This window comes from Lissotriton helveticus, chromosome 6, assembly GCF_964261635.1.
Source record: "Lissotriton helveticus chromosome 6, aLisHel1.1, whole genome shotgun sequence".
In the NCBI taxonomy this organism is placed as follows: domain Eukaryota; kingdom Metazoa; phylum Chordata; class Amphibia; order Caudata; family Salamandridae; genus Lissotriton; species Lissotriton helveticus.
Genome location: NC_136067.1, coordinates 2,126,809,720 through 2,126,831,522, shown reverse-complemented (window position 1 = coordinate 2,126,831,522; position 21,803 = coordinate 2,126,809,720). Strand labels below are relative to the sequence as shown.

The window sequence follows — 21,803 nt, the reverse complement described above, 5'->3', positions numbered from 1 at the left end:
ATTCTTCACCGTAGTGAACGGAGGGCCTAGTCCCCGGGACTGAAATCTAGCATAAACAAAAGAGGAGTATCACCAAACGGACCAGGAAGGTACTTAATGGGATGTCAGAAGAGAAGACAAAAGGATATTTTCCTTTTGTTAAGAAACCCCTCACGCACCAACCTGGTTGATGACATGCTTCATCATTGGGGTCCACCAAGATGGCCTAGTGCCATCCGGGTGTGCTGCGACACCTGACTACAGTGGAGCTGGTTTTTAGTGTGGAGTGCAAAAAAGTGGTGTTAAAAATTGTCCTGGTATACTTGTAGAAAACAACTTTAATCAGAAGCTACTGGACAATAATAAAAACAAAGTGTAGATACTGGTAGGTTGTAATGACCAGGAGTATCTATGTGAATGTTGTATAAAAAGAGGTCTACATGTTTCAACCTGTAAATGGTAATCCCAGGTTCGTTTCCCACAAAATAAGAAGAAAATGCTTCTGGTGCGTGCACCAGTAGCACCTTCCTTTTAAAAATGATTACTGGTATCTCACGCCTCCTCGATTCCAGAGAGGCAACCCGACACAAAGCCCAAATGCTGGAGAGTGTGTGGCTCGCTGGGTACCCGGCTGGCCTGCAGCGGGAATGCCCTCAAATCTGGAGCTACTGGAAGCAGGTGCTAGATGATACCTATGCCCATGGTGACACCCATATACCTCGCTTTCCTGCTCACACTCTCTTGGGTCTGCCCAAACCTCTTACCTTTCCACTCAGAACACGGAGGGGCAGGCCGATAGCACTAGCGCTGGGGGCGGCTCTACAAAATATCCTATCCCACTGCGGGACGACCACCTCGCCCACCTATCTTGGGCGGCTCCATAGGTTGTGCCATATTCTTGGGATGGAGAGGATCTCTCTTTCGCTCACCAACCCAGGGGCTTCGTTCCAGGATCTCTGGAAACCTTTCTTGTCGCTGCTAACCTCGGAGTTTAAAGAACTTACCTGCCTAAGATATCTGAGACTGCTACACCTAGCCGACCCACCACAAACTGCACCTCCAGACGATTTGATGCACCAACGGGCATAGGCTACATAGGGACAGAAGCCCCAGGTCAGGGGGCGAGTCCAAGGGCACCTACTGTGAAAGCCTTATGTTTCAAAGGGAGGGGGGGGCCTTGTTTATGTATTTTCTGTATCCAAGCTAGCCTACTTGATGGGGCTCACAGCAGTATTTACAGAGTAAATTGCAATTTTGCATGTTGTATGGTTAACCTGAAATCAATAAAGAAATTTAAAGATAAAAACGATTACTCCCAACCTGCCCTCTCTCTGGGAGAGGATAGATAGATATGTTTATTTGCACAATTAATTAAAATCATTGCAATTCATACAAGAAGGACATAAAAAACACTCTGGGAGAGGGGCAGAAAGACTACTAGACACCAGTGACTATTTTGTTATAGAAAACAAGTATTGAGTTGGAATGGCCCAACCAAGCATCGGGCCCGACACCCACCTCTAATGGGACCCACAGTCTTTCTGCCCCTCTACCAGGGGTTCTAGGGCTTCCCCCTTAGCTGCCATCTGAGGCAAAAAGCACACTAGTACCAGGTTTATTTTTAATAGAAAACAAATATTGGGATCGGACGCCCAACCCAGAGATAAGGCCTGATGCCCACCCATGAAGGTCCCATGGGGTGGGAAAGGATACTAGACACCAAACATGTATATATACACATACATACATATATATTTATTTTTTCTGGACCCACGAACAACCCAAACTCCATGATAAATTAATGGAAATTTGAATTCTTTTAAGCATATTTTTGACATATTGCCCGACAATGAGCGGACAAATTCAAGTTTCCTCTCACTGGCGATGAGGAATTCAGGCGATATACAGGCTCTGGGTCAAACCCTAACATTTTTTAAACTATTCACCCAGGGGTGTGCAGGGGAGACTGACTTGTATAGATTCAACCATGTTTTCCCACTAGGAATGGCATCCAAACCTCAAACTTTGGATAAAACCATGTGTGGACTTGTCACCACAGTGACGCTTACCAGTGTTTGTCCCACGGTGAATGCCCACTGACATTTCATCCCTGTAAACTGCAGTGCTTAGGTGCTGCAGTCCAGGCGGCAAAATGTCAGTCGGCATAAAAATCGGGATAAAAAATATGCATATGGTCTTGGCATGGTCACTGGTTTGGTCTGTACCCGTCATAGGTTTATGGCCTCATCATTCAAGAAGGGGACCGAGTTTACTGCGATGAGGGTGGAGGGAGCAACATCTGAGGGTACAATAACACCTCCTCGTTCACTATCCCAAACAATAATGGAAACAAGAATGGAATCCGGAATCACAGCCAAGTTACAGAAAAGACTACAACGCATCCAGAACGCCTCAGCCCGACTCATCCTGGACATCCCTCGACGCAGCCACATCTCCAGCCACCTGAGGAACCTGCACTGGCTCCCCGTCAACAAGAGGATCACGTTCCGGCTCCTCAACCACGCACACAAGTCTCTCCACAACCTAGGCCCCAAGTACCTCAACGACCGCCTGACCTTCCACACGCCCACTCGCCAGCTACGGTCCGCCAGCCTCGCCCTCGCCGCCGTACCACGCATTTGAAGAGCAACCGCCGGAGGCAGATCCTTCTCCTACCTGGCGGCCAAGACATGGAACTCCCTCCCCAACCACCTTCGGCTGACCCAGGACCATCTCGCCTTCAGGAGACAACTCAAGACCTGGCTGTTCGAGCAGTAGCGGCCCCCTTCCCCCAAGCGCCTTGAGACCCTTCCGGGTGAGTAGTGCGCTATACAAGTGTTTGATTGATTGATTGATTGAAAATCAAGGCTTACATTCAAGAGGAAAGGAGAAAACAAAATACCTGGTATCCGCCAGATTTGAACATATAAGCTCTTTACAAGGAAAGTCATTAGAAACTGAGAAAACCAGAAAAATTCTCTGGAATTCAGACTCACGCGCTCTTTCTTGGAAGAACAGCCACGTTGAATAGGAAGGTCCTTCCCAGAACACTGTGTTGTTTTCAGATGTTGCCAGGACCAGTCTGAACTCTGATTCTGAAAAATAAAAAAGAGCAGCAATGGCTTAAGAGACAAAAAACAGTACAATGTTCTGGCAGATTTTGAGTCCCAGGACAAAGGGTTGTTTAATTAGGACATTAAAGTACTATCAAGCATCACAAACAGCACATGGCAGAGAGCACCAGGCCAGAGAGGGAGAAACACCAAACATTTATAGAGCTGAGTAAGTGTACAGCCAGCAGAGTACCACCTTCGTCCAAGAGGCAGATGTTTTCCTTTAGAAATTAGAAAGATTACTAGCTTGTGGTCAGTAGATTAGGGCAACGTGCAGTAAATGAACACGTTGAAGGACACCAACCAGTGCGCAAGACATTTATTAGTGACCGTCTGGATGCACCGATATGTTACATTGCTGTTGATTCAAGGAACTGTTCCTTTATATTGATAATTGCGGCCTACAATGGGTGCTGAACAATCTTCTCTCTTTGGGATTCTGGTTAGGAAATAAGAAATTGATTACAAGTTTTTGCTACTATAAATGAGAACTAAATATTGAGGAGAAACATTTTCATAAGGATAAAAAAAGTTCAGAGACGGCATACGATTGTTTAGTTGGAAATGGTGATTTACTAAATTATGAAGGACACACCTTTTTCTTTCTGTACAGACCAAATGGGATTGTCTTTTTCTGAGATGTTGGTGATTGACTCTGTAGAAGAACAAGGGGGGGCTGCTTGCGGTTTGACGCAAAGTGGAAGAAATTACCTCAGACTGTAAAAAGAGGCGGGGCAAAAGTTTAGACTTAATGATCAGAAATATGTTATTAGGGATAGAATTAAATGTTACACAGTACTTATCAAGGAGCACAAGAAAGACATTCTTATGGTTGTGCAGCTAAGGACGGACTGTGCGCTTGAAAGGAGAAATGTAAAAATGTGTTGGAGAGTTGGGAGCAATGGGGCTCATGAGGCTGGTGAGGAAAGAGCAGAGTGTCACCATGGGGCAGATTTGGAGGGAATATATGAAGGAAGATTAAGGAGGTGCCCTTTGTATAAAATGACCACAGTAGGTCTGAGCAGATAAAACTTCTAATTATAAATATAATTATAAATATGAAGAAGTAACTAATGGCTTAAAAATGAGGAAGGCAACAGGACCGGATCACAACTGAATCTCAAACCCAGTGTCATTACAAGAAGGGGATTTTTGGGTAACATCTTTCATCCTGTTTTTGCGCTCATAAATAAAACTGGGAGACACCGCCCTCTTGGAAACTACTTGGGAACAAGGGCGATCCATCGAACCCTTGGGCACAGTCATTCATTTCATCACTTGATTCCTCCTTGGAGGGGTTGGGTCTTACCCATTCAACAAGTTGATGTTAAGGAATGGTGAGGTACATCACAGCACATGATTGCATTGAGGAGTGTGAATGAGTTGACATGCGTGTTTTCTGCTTCGAGGACTTCTATGCTGCACTCAACAGGGATGATCGGAGAACTTTGTGGTCAAAACTAATTGAAATACATGTTTCCTGCAATTAATCATAAGGCTGGCAGCAGTGCATAAGAATACTTGGACAAGAGTGTATGTGAATAAAGAGAGGCCTTGACAGGTAAAATATTAAGGTAGAAATTGTGTAAAACAAGTGTCACCATTTTCATGTTTTTTCTTTCAGACTTCCTTGAAGAATTGAGCGTAGGAATTCATAAAACTTACATACAAATATAAAATGCAGCATATCCTGCGGAGACTTTTCGTCGCAGCCGCAGGGTGCTGCCGATTTATAAAAAATATCTGTTTTTGGTCTGATTAGCAGATGATGAAAATTATGATATATGAGACAAGACAATGGGAACACTTTTTTAATTACCAAACTGGCGGAAGCAAGTTTTTAGTTGTGTTACAATATAGGCGTTTGGAGGGGCGGGAGGGGGCTCACCATTTATTGGTCATTTTAATTGGAAGAAGCAGAATGATTTGAAGTCTGAAATTGAGTATAATTGTTTATGGTGCACCTCTGGTGGAGCCATTCACTCATTTTGATTTATGGGAGTAAAGCATGAGTTTTGCAATGTACACAGGATTCCAGTAAGGTAGAACTATGCTGTTTGAACGAGGCCTTGAATCTGCCAATGATGGTAAGCTTCGAGGCGTTAAGAGTAGACCCAGGTTTAAGACGCTTCCAAGTAGAGACAGGCGTAATGGAAATGCGGTTTTTAGGAAGCCTCCTGTAATAATAAGCATTAGCAGGAGTGGGTCAGATATTACAAACAAGTGTAAAAGGGGGCTTAAACGTGCCTACATTAAACATATGAGAATAAACTTGTTAATTGAAAAAAATGCTGTGTAGGATTAATATGGAATGTTATTCCTTTACCTCTGTGGTACTGTTTACCTTAAATGAAGGAATTATTAAAAGATGTAGAGAGTAATGAATCCAGACTTTAATTTTACTGAGTAAAAGGTATGATTCCGTCAGAGAGGTAAGCAACAAGGATGCTTGTAGACTTTTATTAAAGGTATAATTGGAATTAGATAAAAAAAGAACATTATTTGTTAACAGCATGGCAAAACAGATCAAGGCAGTCATAAGTTTTATCCATAGATACCAATGTTGCAACACCCCCTTGCAGCTCAGATATATGCATCTAATCCAGAAAACGCCGTCATAAATCACAAGGTTCATCCCTAGATACCAATGTTGCAACACCCCCGTGCAGCTCAGATATATGCATCTAATCCAGAAAAGGCCGTCATAAACCGTAAGGTTCATCCATAGATACCAATGTTAAAACACCCCCATGCAGCTCAGATATATGCATCTAATCCAGAAAAGGCCGTCATAAACCATAAGGTTCATACTTAGATACAAATGTTGCAACACCCCCATGCAGCTCAGATATATGCATCTAATCCAGAAAAGGCTGTCATAAACCATAAGGTTTATCCTTAGATACCAATTTTGCAACACCCCCATGCAGCTCAGATATATGCATCTAATCCAGGAAAGGCTGTCATAAACCATAAGGTTCATCCATAGATACCAATGTTACAACACCCCCATGCAGCTCAGATATATGCATCTAATCCAGAAAAGGCCGTCATAAACCATAAGGTCCATCCATAGATACCAATGTTACAACACCCCCATGCAGCTCGGATATATGCATCTAATACAGAAAAGGCAGTCATAAACCATAAGGTTCATCCATAGATACCAATGTTACAACTCCCCCATGCAGCTCAGATACATGCATCTAATACAGAAAAGACCATCATAAACCATAAGGTTCATTCATAGATACAAATGTTACACCACCCCCATGCAGCTCAGATATATGCATCTAATCCAGAAAAGGCCGTCATAAACAATAAGATTCATTCATAGATACCCACGTTCCAACACCCCCATGCAGCTCAGATATATGCATCTAATCCAAAAAAGGCCGCCATAAACCATAAGGTTCATCCATAGATACCAATGTTACAACACCCTCATGCAGCTCAGATATATGCATCTAATCCAGAAAAGGCCGCGATAAACCATAAGGTTCATCCATAGCCACCAATGTTACAACACCCCCTTGCAACTCAGATATATGTATCTAATTCAGAAACGGTCTTCATAAACCAAAAGGTCCATCCGTAGATACCAATGTTGCAGCACCCCATGCAGCTCAGATATATGCATCTAATCCAGAAAAGGCTGTCATAAATCATAAGGTTCATCCATAGATCCTAAATTACCAAGATGGCCGCCGACTGAGAGGAGCTCACCTAGGAGGCTCCAGCCTTGGGATAAACTTTTCAGTTTTAAATCCCTTCCTAGCCTAGCCTTTCACCACCATCGCCTGCTGATTCATTTTGCCATTGGTCTGGAGATCTCGGTGCCCACAACGAGTAGCTTTGAGCCCTTTGAAAAACCATCTGCGGTTGTGGAGGTCAAGTGGTTCCTGATTCAAGGCTGCATCTCATCTCACAGCGTGAGGAGCGGAGCGAGCGTCCAACAAAACGGTGGCAGCACTCGGAATCTCCGTTCCTGTCTCTCGCAGCGCCCACCATGTCTCCTGGTCGCTGCTGAGGTCATCATCCTGAAGAGATTTAGCAGAGGAGAGCAGCGGTGAGATCTCAGGTTTGCGGGGAAGGCGGGAGGCGGAGTGACTGCGCGGCTGCGGGTGCCTGCCTGGGGCCGCGAGACCACCGCCAACAGCAGAAAGCTTGCTCTCCCAACACAAGCGACCCCCTCACATTTAAGAGGCCAGCCTGAGGGGCAGAGACTGCACAAATGAAACGTGGGGGCCTGGGGGGCTGACATAAACAGCGGGGGGAACGATTGTGGCTTGCCTGACTCCAAAATGGTGCCCAAAAGAGATTTGCCTGACCTAACTATGGCTGCCGCCATACACCAAAGCAGCATGCTGAACTGAAATTGGCTGCCCCTTCGGGTTCCTACATTCAGGATTACTGGAGGGGGGAGGGAGCTTTAAGGTCGCCGTTGCCCAACGGAAAGTATGGATACCTACCTTGGCCCTCGCAGGTGCTGATCCTAGTCCTTAGAATTGGGGAGGGGCACAAGCTTCTCCCTCTTTGAAATAGTAGCTATTTTCTCCAGGAAGTGGTGAAATGACTAGTAGGAGGGAACAATGCAGGTGAAGAAACACGAATAAAAAGTGTAGGCTCCTCCATATGCGGAGGGAAGAAGTGAAGGAGTTGCTTCCACCTCTCCTCTCACCACTCTTGACCGGGAGGAGATGGAGGACATTACGGACCGAGCTTCCCAGTAACACCAGGACCAGTGTTTTCCATTGGAACTATGATGAGGCCTACTGGGCGGATACTATAACTGTTTTTTACTTACTGTCAAGCCCGAGCAACCATGGCCGATGCCCGGTGGAGCTGTCCTATGCATCTATTGAGGAGTCGGACTCTGGTTCAACCCCCCAGCCATCACCTACCCAGCCAGACATCTGACATTGTTTTTCTGCGTCTCCCTGATATGTTTCCTTCCCTCCCCCGCCTCCTCCCAGCTCCACCAGCCCATCTCTGGACTCTAGACTTTTGGTCCCTTCCTGATTCTCATCTTTATTTGACGGAGTCCAAAATGTATGACCTCGGATTTATGTCTCGCCTCTTTCTCCGCTGCTGACTCCCTCCCCTGGACTCCCTGCTCTCCCTGGCCTTTCTTATTTTTGTAACTAGTAACACATTGTTTACTTATGTTAGCGCTAGACTTAGTTTTTTGGCCCATGCCCAGTGGAGCTACCTGATAGCTATAGAGGAGATGGCCCCCTTGGCCGTCACCTACCAAGCAGGACTTTGGGCAGACTTTCCTTCATCTCGCCTTCTCCCTCCCACCCCTTTACCCTACCCTCTTTCCCCCTATATGCTCCATTTTCTCGTCCCCTTCTTAATGTTTTTCAGTTGAGACCTAGCATTTGACCGATGCCCGGTGGAGCTACCTGATAGCTATAGAGGAGATGGGCTGTGGACTTCCACCTCGGCCGTCACCTACCCAGCTGGACTTTGGGCAGACACTCCCTTGTCTCTCCATCCTATTTCACTCCATCCCATTTACCCTACCCCCTCTCCCTTCTAATCTCCTTTTATCTCGTCTTTACAGTCTTGTAAATGTTTTTCTAGTAACTGATGTAACTGGTAACTGATGTCATTTTGTAACTTTTTAGAATCATATGTAAAGCGCTCTGATACCTCCAGGTCTAGCCAGCGCTATATAAAACTCAAATAAATAAATAAATAAATAAATACAACACCCCCATGCAGCTCAGATATATGCATCTTATCCAGAAAAGGCCGTCATAAATCACAAGGTTCATTCATAGATACCAATGTTGCAACACCCCCTTGCAGCTAGGATATATGCATCTAATCCCGAAAAGGCAGTCATAAATCATAAGGTCCATCCATAGATACCAATGTTACAACATCATCCGGACCTCCAGATATATGCACCTAATCCAGAAAGGCCGTCATGAATCATAAGGTTCATCCACAGACACCAATGTTTCAACACCCCCCTGCAGCTCAGATATAGGCAGCTAATCCAGAAACTGCGTCTTAAACCATAAGGTTCATCCATAGATACCAATGTTACAACACCCCCTTGCAGCTCGGATATATGCATCTAATCCAGAAAAGGCGGTCATGAATCATAAGGTTCATCCATAGATACCAATGTTACAACACCCCCATGCAGCTCAGATATATGCACCTAATCCAGAAAAGGCAGTCATAAATCATAATGTCCATCCATAGATACCAATGTTACAACACCCTCCGGAGCTCCAGATATATGCATCTAATCCAGAAAGGCTGTCATAAATCATAAGGTTCATCCATAAATAACAATGTTACAACACCCCTTTGCAGCTCAGATATCTGCATCTAATCCAGAAAAGGCTGTCATGAATCATAACGTTCATCCACAGACACCAATGTTACCACACCCTCATGCAGCTCAGATATATGCATCTAATCCAGAAAAGGCAGTCATGAATCATGAGGTTCATTCATAGATACCAATGTTACTACACCCCCATGCAGCTCAGATATAGGCATCTAATCCAGAAAAGGCTGTCATAAATCATAAGGTTCATCCATAGATACCAATGTTACAACACCCCCATGCAGCTCGGATATAGGCATCTAATCCAGAAAAAGCCATCATAAACCATAAGGTTCATCCATAGATACCCATGTTACAACACCCCCAATGCAGCTCGGATATATGCATCTAATCCAGAAAAGGAAGTCATAAACCATAACATTCATCCATAGATACCAATGTTACAACACCCCCTTGCAGCTCAGATATATGCATCTTATCCAGAAAACGTTGTCATGAATCACAAGGTTCATCCACAGATACCAATGTTGCAACACCCCTATGCAGCGCAGATATATCCATCTAATCCAGAAAAGGCTGTCATGAATCATAAGGTTCATTGACAGATACCAATGTTACAACACCCCCCTGCAGCTCAGATATACACATTGTGGTAAATAAATAATTAATTACCGGTACTATTTTTGAATACAATGAATAAAACAGATAGCTCAATACATAAGAGACAGGATTCGAGGTATCGGAGTCTGACAGGCTTTAATCAGGCATAAGGGAAGGGATAGGAACGGGATAGCCTGCATAGAACGGATGGCAGCTGCCAGGAAAATGGGAATCGAGGAATTGGGCTAACTTTTAGTAACAGTGCACAGTATATATACTTAAACAAATACATTACATTCAATACAGTAGGCGTAGCAGTAGGCGTTTCTCGTAGCAGTCGCGAAAGATAAGGGCAAAATGATGTAACAAGAAGGCGTGTACAGGGCGTATACATAGACATGTGATGTAAACGTAACAGAAGTGTCATGAATGGGGCGGAAACATGGAGGGGGCTACCTGAGCAGCTGGGACCTTTAACCTAGTGGTGCGTGCAAACGGGCAATGACGTGTTACCAGGAGGAACTGGGGGCTATGACTTCTGCGCTAGGAGAGGAGACTAAAGTCTGCAGTGTCAGAACGACTTGTACCTATATCATATCTGGTATCTGGTGTTTGGAGTACATATTGATAGAATCCAAAAGTTATCAGGGCAAAGGCTACTTGACACTAAGACTGGTGCGTGCATAATTCTACATGTATTGCGTGTGCTAGGAATATTCTATGAATATTAATACAGTATTTCTCTTACATGGAGACAGAAAGGCTAGACCATGGCTGAAACTGTTGATGCGATTCAGTAGCTTAGGAATGCAGAGAAGGAGGGCTGGACTGATAACTAGAAGCATAACATACTCTTGGCAGACTGGCAGGCAGAGCCAGGCCGGTCCGGGCACTGTGAGGCAGGAAGTAAGTGAAGGGTCAGGGATGCAGGTGGGGGCTGTATCGCTCCTCGGAGAGGGTTCAGGAGACAGGAGCTGAATCTGGTGTCCGGGCCCTTTTGAGGCCTAGAAACGGGGACAATTCAATGAATTAACGTGCACACTGTGAAACGTGGCAACATAGGCCTAATACTTGTTGCTTTCACGAGAACTGGAAACTGGCATACTAGAGTTGGACACAACTATGATTGCGTCTTTAATCGATCATAGGGGGATACATGCATATCGATCATGCACATATTAGCATAAGATGGGGAACACGTAGGCACATATAACATGGCAACATTTACTTTTCCACATTCCCTCCTTGTGCCCTACGTTTCCCTCAGGAAACATCAATATTCATGATACCATCTATCTGTTCATATAGCATCATTTGCTCGTCTCGGATTGTCTTGGAACGGGATTTAGGACTAGGAATACAAGAGGTAGCACACATGCCGCAAATCGCAGGGCCACATTGTATACAGAGGCAGCAACTGAATATGATCGCTACTGCAATACCTAGAAATGACAATACTTTCCATCCCCAGGCAGATATAATACTCCAGAGCCAACCGGACCATGTCCAGGAGCCTGGATTCTGGTGTAACTGATGGGCAATTTTATGAAGTCTGGTTATAGCTGAATAAACAGACGGCGCGTTATTAGGAATGAAAATGCAGCAACTAGATCCGATGACTCTACATGCTCCTCCTCTATCGGCCAGTATGACGTCAAGAACGAGACGATTTTGGAGCACGACAAAACGCATAGCAGATTGCTCTTCGGTTAAATTACCTAGAGCGGAAGTAGTCTCATTCACTACTGCTTCAAGGGTTCTAGTTAACCTACGTATTAACTTACTATTCTGGACAGGTCCTATAAAGAAAAAGAAACCTTTATTGAAGTCTTGATATTGTTCTAGAGTAGTTTCAGTTTGATCGACAATTGGGGACTCGGTCTCCCTTCTATGTCTAACGTGTACTAGATGTGTGTTTCTGTGATAATCAGATGGGGCTAGAAAAACTGGTGGCAGTAGGAAGGCAATGTAACATGTTCCATCCCAATCGAGGGGCAGACGAACATATGCGGTCTGACCACAAACAAAATAAGAATGACGTGAGGCTTTGAAAATAGATTTCCCACTGTCACTATACTCGACAATAGTAGTACAATCACTATGTCCTACATGTGCGGAACCATTCTTTCTGACACATAATTCGCCTTTGACTGGTAGTACTGAAATAGCAGGCAAATCTTGAGTAGTATCGGACTGAACATTCAGGACCATGAAATTCGAGGAATAATTACCTAAATCATATACTTCATTTTCTAGATCTAACCCTATTCTATGGGAAAGACCTTGCTTGTCTGGGAAACATGTTCGATTAAGAAAGGACATATCAGTTGAGGATGACGTTAACGTGGACCATGCTCCACATGAACCATTATATGAGAACGGATAAGGAAAAAGTGGCAGAACTCCCTTCGGTGTCTGGAAAGGGGGGAGTCGACCACACACCCAACAATTAGTGGCATTGCTGGTCTGGTGTGAATAGTGTAACATTCGGATGAATGTGTTATTACGCATAGCAAGACGATAGGATAGCTCGTGAGGAGGCAGATCACTAAATGTGTGCTCTACTGTAGCATTAGAAAACATATGTACATGTGAAATTGGAAAACATAAATGTAAAGCATAACTTGTGCAGGCAACCATAAGACTCAACAAGCATTGAAAATGCAATAGGTCTCGCAATAGAAGAGTTTAACTTTTTTCGTTTTGCAAATGGATGAGTGGCGTTGCGTGGATGAGTGGCGTTGCGTGGATGAGTGGCGTTGCGTGGATGAGTGGCGTTGCGTGGATGAGTGGCATTGCGTGGATGAGTGGCGTGTGAGAGTGGCGTTGCGTGTGTGAGTGGCGTTGCGTGTGTGAGTGGCGTTGCGTGTGTGAGTGGCATTGCGTGTGTGAGTGGCGTTGCGTGTGTGAGTGGCGTTGCGTGGGTGAGTGGGGTTGGAATGCAATAGGTTTCGCATTAGAAAAGTTGTAGTTATTGGTCTTGTAAATGACATAATTTATTTATTTTTTCGTTGTTAAAATTGCTAAATTGATGGCTTTGTCATTTACAATGCCAATAGTTATAACTTTTGCGAATGTGACACCTATAGCATTTGGAATGCAACATGTTTTGTATTTACGTGACTTATATGGCAGCTCTGGTCGTTATGCTACATCTCTAGATAGTTTTATCTTTCGCAAATGTGACACCTATTGTAACACAATATGTGTTGTGAGGGTGAGTGAGGGTGAGGGGTTGAGGGTGAGGGGTTGAGGGTGAGGGGTTGAGGGTGAGTGAGGGTGAGGGTGAGTGAGGGTGAGGGGTTGAGGGTGAGTGAGGGTGAGGTGTTGAGGGTGAGTGAGGGTGAGGGGTTGAGGGTGAGTGAGGGTGAGGGGTTGAGGCTGAGTGAGGGTGAGGGGTTGAGGGTGGGTGAGGGTGAGGGGTTGAGGGTGAGTGAGGGTGAGGGTGAGTGAGGGTGAGGGTGAGTGAGGGTGAGGGGTTGAGGGTGAGTGAGGGTGAGTGAGGGTGAGTGAGGGTGGGTGAGGGTGAGGGGTTGAGGGTGAGTGAGGGTGAGGGTGAGTGAGGGTGAGTGAGGGTGGGTGAGGGTGAGGGGTTGAGGGTGAGTGAGGGTGAGGGTGAGTGAGGGTGAGGGTGAGTGAGTGTGAGGGGTTGAGGGTGAGTGAGGGTGAGGGGTTGAGGGTGAGGGGTTGAGGGTGAGTGAGGGTGAGGGTGAGGCTGAGGGGTTGAGGGTGAGTGAGGGTGAGTGAGAGTGAGGGTGAGTGGTGGGTTGAGGGTGAAGGGTTGAGGGTGGGTGAGGGTGAGGGGTTGAGGGTGAGTGAGGGTGAGGGGTTGAGGGGTTGAGGGTGAGTGAGGGTGAGGCGTTGAGGGTGAGTGAGGGTGAGGGTGAGTGTGGGTGAGGGTGAGTGAGGTTGAGGGTGAGTGAGGGTGAGTGAGGGAGAGGGTGAGTGAGGGTGAGTGAGGGTGAGGGTGAGTGAGGGTGAGTGAGGAAAGCACGTTAATAAAAATAAAATAAAATACTGGTGGTTGTGAGTGGGAAGCGGTATACAAACGAGGGAGCAAGAAAGCAAATGGTCTCCGACGAAGTGCTGAGAAAAAATTGATATAGAGTAAACACTTGTATAAAATTCAAAATAAGCTATATATAGATTTGTCACAACTACACAAAAACTATAGTTCATCAAAATGTGCTCCAAGTCGCAGCACAGTGCAAGTGAACAAGTATTAGGTGCATGGAGAAAGTTAATTAAAAAGAGAAACAACGTCTCTTTTTTGGCTTCTACAATAAATTATTTGCAAGGGCACAGACTTCACCCAATGTGAAGGCTGCAATGCATAGAATTATTTGCAAACGGTATCAGTGGAAGCATAAGCGTTTTGACCCCTTGCAACACCTTTTCATGTGTCTTCATCAAGACAAACTAAATGTAGCATACTACAATATAAAAAGGTATAGTTATGGGCCCTACCAATGGCAGCTAGAAGACTATGAACTGCTGAGGTAGCTACACATCTTACCTCTACTACAGCAGTCCAACAGTATCCAGAAGATTAAATAAGAAATATGTTTCATAATACACACAAAATGCAAGTGTTAATGATTAAGTGCCAACGGTCACACCAGTAGACTCCTGCTGAAATTAAGCCCCCAGCCCAAGAACGCGCTCATTCTGGGCGCTGCCTACAAAGGTTCTAAGTAGAAGCAGCGCTTACAAACATTATTGTATCTATTAGTTTGAACAGTTCCACCTGTGCCCGTTAAAGGTTTGTTTAGATAAATGAAAACAACTTTTAAATTCAGAAACGTGAAAACAGAAAATGAATTTACATCCTTCACATTTACAGGTAACCCGCAATCCACCAGGTGCCAATGTTAATTATTTACAGAGGCAAAAAAAAAGAAGGCCAGAGAGACGTGGAAGTGTGCCTTTGTCACAGTGTGTATCGCAGTTTGTCAAAAGGGAAGTAGTTATAACAACGTGCTCAGCTCACTGTGATACATGTTGGAGTGTTGGATATTTCTATTGCCACCCAATTATTAAAGTAAGTCAGTTATTGCGACCTGCACAGTGAGGGGTACCGAATGTGCTTTATGAATTACACTTTATTATGCGTGAATGTGAGGAGCACAGATAGGCATGAAATTCACCAGTAAAAGAAGCGCGGACACAAAAGTGAAAGCGACCTCGACTGCACTGTGTTAATTAGTGGTAAAATCTTCAACAACAGGGGAGGAATGCAGCTGTGTGCCACTGCTCTCTCCCGAGATCCAAACGCCATGGGAAGGAATGTTTAGAGAGGAGTGAAGGGGGCGGGTGAGGAGCCAGTGAACGGAGATAGATTGCAGTGATAAGAAGCAGTACACAGACTGTTTACTGTAGAGCTGTTTGTTAGAAGTATGGGAGAGGTGCTGGGTCTGCCTCCTATTACAGTGAGGGGGCTGGTGTGCTTCCTGTGTGGGCAGCACAAGAGCACAAATGTTGCCGTGGCCCAGACACCTAGGATGAATAACATAATAAGCAGAACACAGATAACTTAAACTTTTGGGTGTTAAAAAACGGAAACAGCATATTCCTTAAGTAATATGTATTACAACATGCCCAGAGTAAGCGCCAGGAATTAAACGCCAATGTGCGCACCGGTAAACCCCGGCTGAAACTAAGCCCTAGCACAAGAACACGCTCAGTATAGGCCCTGTCTACAAAGGTTCGAACTAGAAGCAGCGCTTGCAAACATGATTGTATCCACAGTGAGAACAGTTACAACTGTGCCAGTAAAAGGTTTGTTCAGATAAATGAAAACAAACTTTTAAATTCAGAAACGTCAAATCAGAAACTAAAATTAGATCGCTTCACATTTACAGGTAACCCGCAATACCTCAGATGCTAAATTTTAATTATTTACAGAGACAAATTAAGACGAGGCCAGAGAAAGGTGGGAGCGCGCAATGTACCTTGGACTAGCACTACCCTTCCCTAAGAAATATAATCATAATACGCCCACAATGCAAAAGTAAATGACAAGCTGCGAACAAAGCATCCGAAAGCAGCCTAAAGGGGAGAAAGGAGGGGTGAGTGTAAGCCGAGGTGACAATAAGGGCCGCTGTGGAGGGGGAGGGGCGAGCCAGCAATGCGGAGGAAGATATAACAAACAAGGAAGAGAAAATAAACAAGAGATGTTACCACTGTTGCTGACTGTGTTTATACAGCACGCACTGCCCGTGCAATGGAGGGCGGGGAGGGGGTGCGTGCTGTGAGCGCACGACAACCCCGAAGCCTCAAAACGTGCTTGAAAAGGGAAACGCTGCAGGCTCTCATCTATAGTTCATTTGTTTGTATTTTGGAGGATCAAAATATGAATGGGGAAATGCAATTGCCCTTTCCATTTCTTCCTCACATTTAAACAACGTGCTTCTCTGTAAAAGGGAAGAGAAGTCTGACTACACATGAGGCCAAATGACGGGGAAGAAGCGCAAACAAGGTTGTGCTGGGAGAGAGAGAGTGGGGAGGAGAGTAGGTGGAGGAGGGGGGAGGAGAGTAGGAGGAGGAGGGGGAGGAGAGTAGGGGAGGCACGGCGAAGTGAAGAGACAAGACGGAGGGAAGGCAGAGAAGGGGAGGGGGGAGGAGAAATGCGACACGGCGGGCAGGGGAGGGGGCGGAGCGGGGAGGGGGTGTGAAAACAGCAGGGGCCTGGAGTGCGGCTGAGGGAACTGATGTGCACGCGCTTTTAAGCTCAATGCACATGCGCATTGAGCTTAAAAGTCACGGGCACTGCAAGGAATCGACACGATTCCTTGCTTCTTAGTTAAACGTTGTTTAAGCCGCAATAGGCTCGCAAGCTCGATGCGCATGCGCATCGACAGGCGAGACCTAAAAATAGCCAGAAGAATAGAACGATAATACATCTTTTAGAGTTTTGACTAACTCTCTCACTGTGTGGGTCTGTCTCATACATGTCAGGAACCTGTCTAACCGTTTCACCCGAGAGGGACTTAGACAATTAAACTGGCTGACTTATTTTACTAGACCTTAGCTTATCTTTATACTCCTGCTGCGGAGTTTCCTCTAACAGGGGAGGCTTGAGTTCAGAGTCTGTTTTTAGGCAGTCTTTCGGAATAAGGCAGTCCTTAATAAATGTCTTTTGTCGTAATCCATGGAACTTCTTGGTATGACTGATGTGGACCCACCCCTTCCGGCCCTCAAGCTTGACCGCGGTCCTTGTTGTCAATAACACCATTCGAGGCTCTTTCCACCGGGGCTCCAGCGGACTTGAACGATCAAAATTGCGGACCAAAACATATTCTCCCGGAACGACTTCATGCGGTTTCACCTCGGTGTTGTCTGGAAATGCAGCGGCAACCTGTGAACGACAAGAGTGTAGGGCAGACATCAAGGAAGCTAGGTAATCTGTCAGCATATTACTGGAAACGTCTGTAATACTACGGGGTCTAGGTGTACCCCACATGTTTGGAGGACGGCCGAATACGACCTCATACGGGGACAGACCTGATCTGGAATGTGCAACCATCCTCATGTAGAACAGAGCAACTGGCAGAGCTACTAGCCAGTCTACACCTTTTTCTCTACATACTTTAGCAATTCGGATTTTCAAAGTCTGATTATGTCTCTCTACAAGACCGGCTGCTTCAGGATGGCGTACACAATGGAACTTCCACTGGTACCCTAACAGAAGGGAAACATGTTTCATGAGCTCGGATGAGAATGGCTGGCCGTTATCTGAATATACGACCCTAGGGAGTCCATAGCGGGGAAAGAACTCACGAACCAACTGCCTGGCAGTGGTCGCAGCTGTGTAATCTGGGACTGGATATGCTTCTGTCCACCTGGACAAAGCGCATACAACTACGAGGACATACTTGAAACCTCGACATCGCTCCATCTGAATATAATCCATCTGGAGGACTTCAAAAGGGTGGTCAGGAGGTTGGAATCCACCTTGTTCCACCGGGACACTTTTACCTGGATTGAACTGACAACATATCATACAGGTACGGACTTTCTGCTTGGCTGCAGCTCGTAAATGCTTGTTGAACCAAAGGTTCTGAATACTGTCTAACATAGCTTTTTCTCCTAGATGTGCTGGACTATGTGCGGTATTAATAATGACTTGAACCATAGAGTCGGGGAGAAACCATGTGGCTTTTCCCTTCGACAACCATCCTTGATCTGTCTGGACCCCTCCTTGTTCGGACCATTTCTTGATTTCTTCGGGAGTAGCATGTAACTGTATGTCTATGACATCTTGTGTAGGGTCCTTAACAGTCATACAAGTAGTCTGATCTGGAGTGAGTGTTTGTGTCGTGTTAACTGGAATGTCTGGAGTCTGGGCTGTAAGCTTGGCTGTTCGATCTGCTAGATCGTTACCTTGGGAAATAATGTCAGTGACTTTCGTATGTGCCTTGCACTTCATGATAGCAATAGCTGTCGGTAAATGTATTGCATCTAACAGAGCTTGAATGAGAAGACCATGCTGGATCTTGGTTCCATGAGAAGTCATAAAACCTCGTTCTTGCCAGAGCACTCCAAAGTCGTGTACGACTCCGAATGCGTAACGTGAATCTGTGTATATGTTTACTTTCAAGTTCTTGGCACGTATGCAGGCTTGGGTCAGAGCGACTAGCTCTGCTGCTTGAGCAGACAGAGTGTTAATACGATGTGTTTCTATAACTTCGGTTTCAGTAGTCACTGCATACGCGGCTACTAGTTCTCCTATACTTGTTCTCATACATGAACCATCCACATAAAGTGTCAGGTCGGGATTAGGTAATGCAATATCTGTCAGATCTTGTCTTGGCTTTGTCATAGTGTTAACAACTTCCACACAGTCATGTGTGGCAGGATTGGAAGTGACTGACGGTAACAGTGTAGCAGGATTTAAAATATTGCAGCGTCTGATTTCTATGTGTGGCTGAAACAGTGTCAGTTCATAACCTGTTAAACGTGCAATTGTCAAGTGCTGAGTCTGGGTTCGGTTTAAAAGAACTTCCACGGAGTGTGGAACTTGTACTGTCAGGGAATGTCCTAACACTATGGAATCACTTTGTCTGATAGCTAGAGCTGTGGCTGCAACTGACTTAAGGCACGCAGGCAGAGCCTGGGCCACTGGATCTAATGTGCTAGAGAAATAAGCACAGGGCTTGTACTGTCCTGCTTGGTCTTGTGTGAGAACAGATAATGCAGTACCATCACGTTCTGTAACAAAAAGTGTAAAAGGCTTACTGTAGTTCGGTATTGCTAGAACTGGTGCTTGGCATAAGGCTTTCTTTAACTCATTAAAAACAAGTGTATGTTCCTGGGTCCAAGGGAGGACAGTCGATACGGCTGCCTCCTGTGTCGTTAACTGTATCAGTGGCTTGGCTAGAAATGCATACTGAGGAATCCATTGTCTGCAGTAAGAAGTGAGGCCAATAAAAGCTCGTACCTCCTTCTGTGTCTTGGGCTGTGGAAGACGTGCTATTAACTGGATACGGTCAGGTGTCAACTGCCTACCCCACTTGGACAGTAAGTGTCCCAAGTATACCACTTGCTGGACACAGAATTGTAATTTGGAAGGGGACACCTTGTGCCCCATCTCTGCCAGAAAATACAGAACTGTAAGTGACGCTCGCTCGCAGTCACGTTCAGAACGGGCTGTGATCAGTAGATCATCGACATACTGGAGCAGGGCAGTGTCAGTTGGCATGTGAATATTGTCTAGTTGTCTTTTAAGTGCTTGACTGTAAATACTAGGGCTTTCTGTAAAACCTTGAGGAGCTCGTGTGAATTTATAGCTTCTTCCATTTAAACAGAAACCGAAAAGGAACTGGCTGTCTGGATGAATGGGAACACTGAAAAATGCGTTCTTGAGATCGATAACTGTGAAGAACGTAGCTTCAGAATCAATGGCTGTCAATAGGGATGAAATGTCTGGGACTACTGGATACTGGGGTATGATACATTTATTGAGTTCTCGAAGATCAATCACTAATCGATATACTGGAGGTGCATTTGGATCAGTACGTTTCAGGACTGGAATGATAGGAGAATTACATACATTGGAGTCAGTTTCTACAACCACTCCTTGAGCAATAAGCTCGTCAATAATTTTGGATAAGGCTGCTACAGCCTCAGGTGGCAATTTGTACTGTCTGATTCGTGGCAAAACTACACCTTGCTTTAGAGTCACACGATGGGGTGTGATATGCATACAACCTACATCAGTTGGACCTTGCGCCCATAAATGCTGTGGTACATTCAATAACCTTGGATCAAAATCACGTAATACATAATGACCTTTGAAGTCTCTGAGGAACAAGCGAACCCCCTCTGGGGAACAACAAATTACTGCTCCTAATTCTTTCAATGTCTTAATGCCTAACAAATTTTCTGGACAAGATTTCGTGAGTAACAAATCGGTAGTTCGGGACAATGGACCGACTTCTAGAGTAACTGGTTTCGATATTTCATTAACAATCGGCTTTCCTGAAAATCCAAGGGAAACATTTCTAGAGCCTGAAAGCGGAGCCCCTGGAACCTCGTCATGACTGATAGTAGTCCTACTTGCCCCTGTATCAATCAGAAACTTTCTGTCTTTCCCTAATACTTGACTGTGTACATAGGGACCCTCTTGATCTACAGGTATCTCGATGAGGGGCAAGCCTACCTCCCTCTCTAGGCTGTTTCATGAATACGGCTGATAATCTGGATATTCTGTCTGGGCATACTGGTACATCTGCTGTGTAACATGCTGTGTTGCAGCGATAGGCTGCGGTGCTGTAACTGTCTGCTGTGCATTCTGTGGTGGCTGGGAAGTCTGTGAAACTTGTTCTTGTCTAGGCGGACGTGGTCTTTCTTTAGTTTTACCAGTAGCTATGTTGTGTTTCAGAACTGCACACTCGTTTATAAAAATGACCTGGCTGTTTACAGTAATTGCAGGTCCCTTTAACGGGAGCTGCAAGATGACTGGCCTGATTCGGACCCCTCTTCTGACTGTCTTGTGGAACAGATTGTGCAACTAATACTTTCATTTTCGTGTCTTTCATACGTCTCCTTTCGTGTTCCTGCTCTTCCCTGATTCTGTTCTGGTGATACTGGAGCATTTGTAACATCTGTGACGGAGTATTAGCTTGCCAGGTACTTTCGACTTTCAATACTCGATTTTTAACTTGTGGACTTGAATTCTCGACTAGTTTGGTAACAAAAAGATGGGGGTACGATTCACTACTTGTTTTCAGACCACTATTAATAATAAAACATTTTTCAAATCTAGAATAAAAATCACTAGTATCTTCATCTTGTTTTTGTTTACAAGCTGAAATGGCATCCCAATCTTCCTTTTTCGTGGCTAGTAATCTTGGCAAAACTTGTATCAATAACTCGGGCAAATCTTTAGCTTTTTCCCCAAGACCAGTACCTGGTACTCGTGTATTATCTTCAGCTTCTAAAGCTGTCCAATCTATCTTTTTCTCTCCCACCTCCCATTCCTTTTCCTTTAGTTTTTCATATACACCCGCGGGCAACAGGACCTTTAACATTTTAATGATATCAGGATACGTGTATTCTCCCATACGGAGCATGTCTTTTAATTCTCGATGGAACCCTGCTGGATCTTTATCGTGACAGGGAATTAGCTTTTTCATCTCTAAGAGTTCCATCTTTGTGATGGGGGTGTAAACAAATACTCGTTCTAGATCACCACCCGTTGTCCTAACTGGGTGTACTTCTCGTAACGGATTCTGTCTGTCTATGTAGAATGATTTACTTTCTGGGGGTGAGACATGAACAAAATGTGGATTTAGAAA

The 21,803-nt window shown here is 45.0% G+C and overlaps 1 protein-coding gene across 1 annotated transcript in view; it reads right to left on the bottom strand.

The window, feature by feature from the left end:
* LOC144764105 (uncharacterized) overlaps positions 1-21,803 on the bottom strand; it is a 117,569-nt gene that overhangs the window by 67,369 nt on the left and 28,397 nt on the right. The window contains exon 2 of the mRNA XM_078650272.1: positions 2,976-3,074. The gene's annotated coding sequence lies outside the window, so the exon portion shown is untranslated. The remainder of the gene's footprint in view (positions 1-2,975; positions 3,075-21,803) is intronic.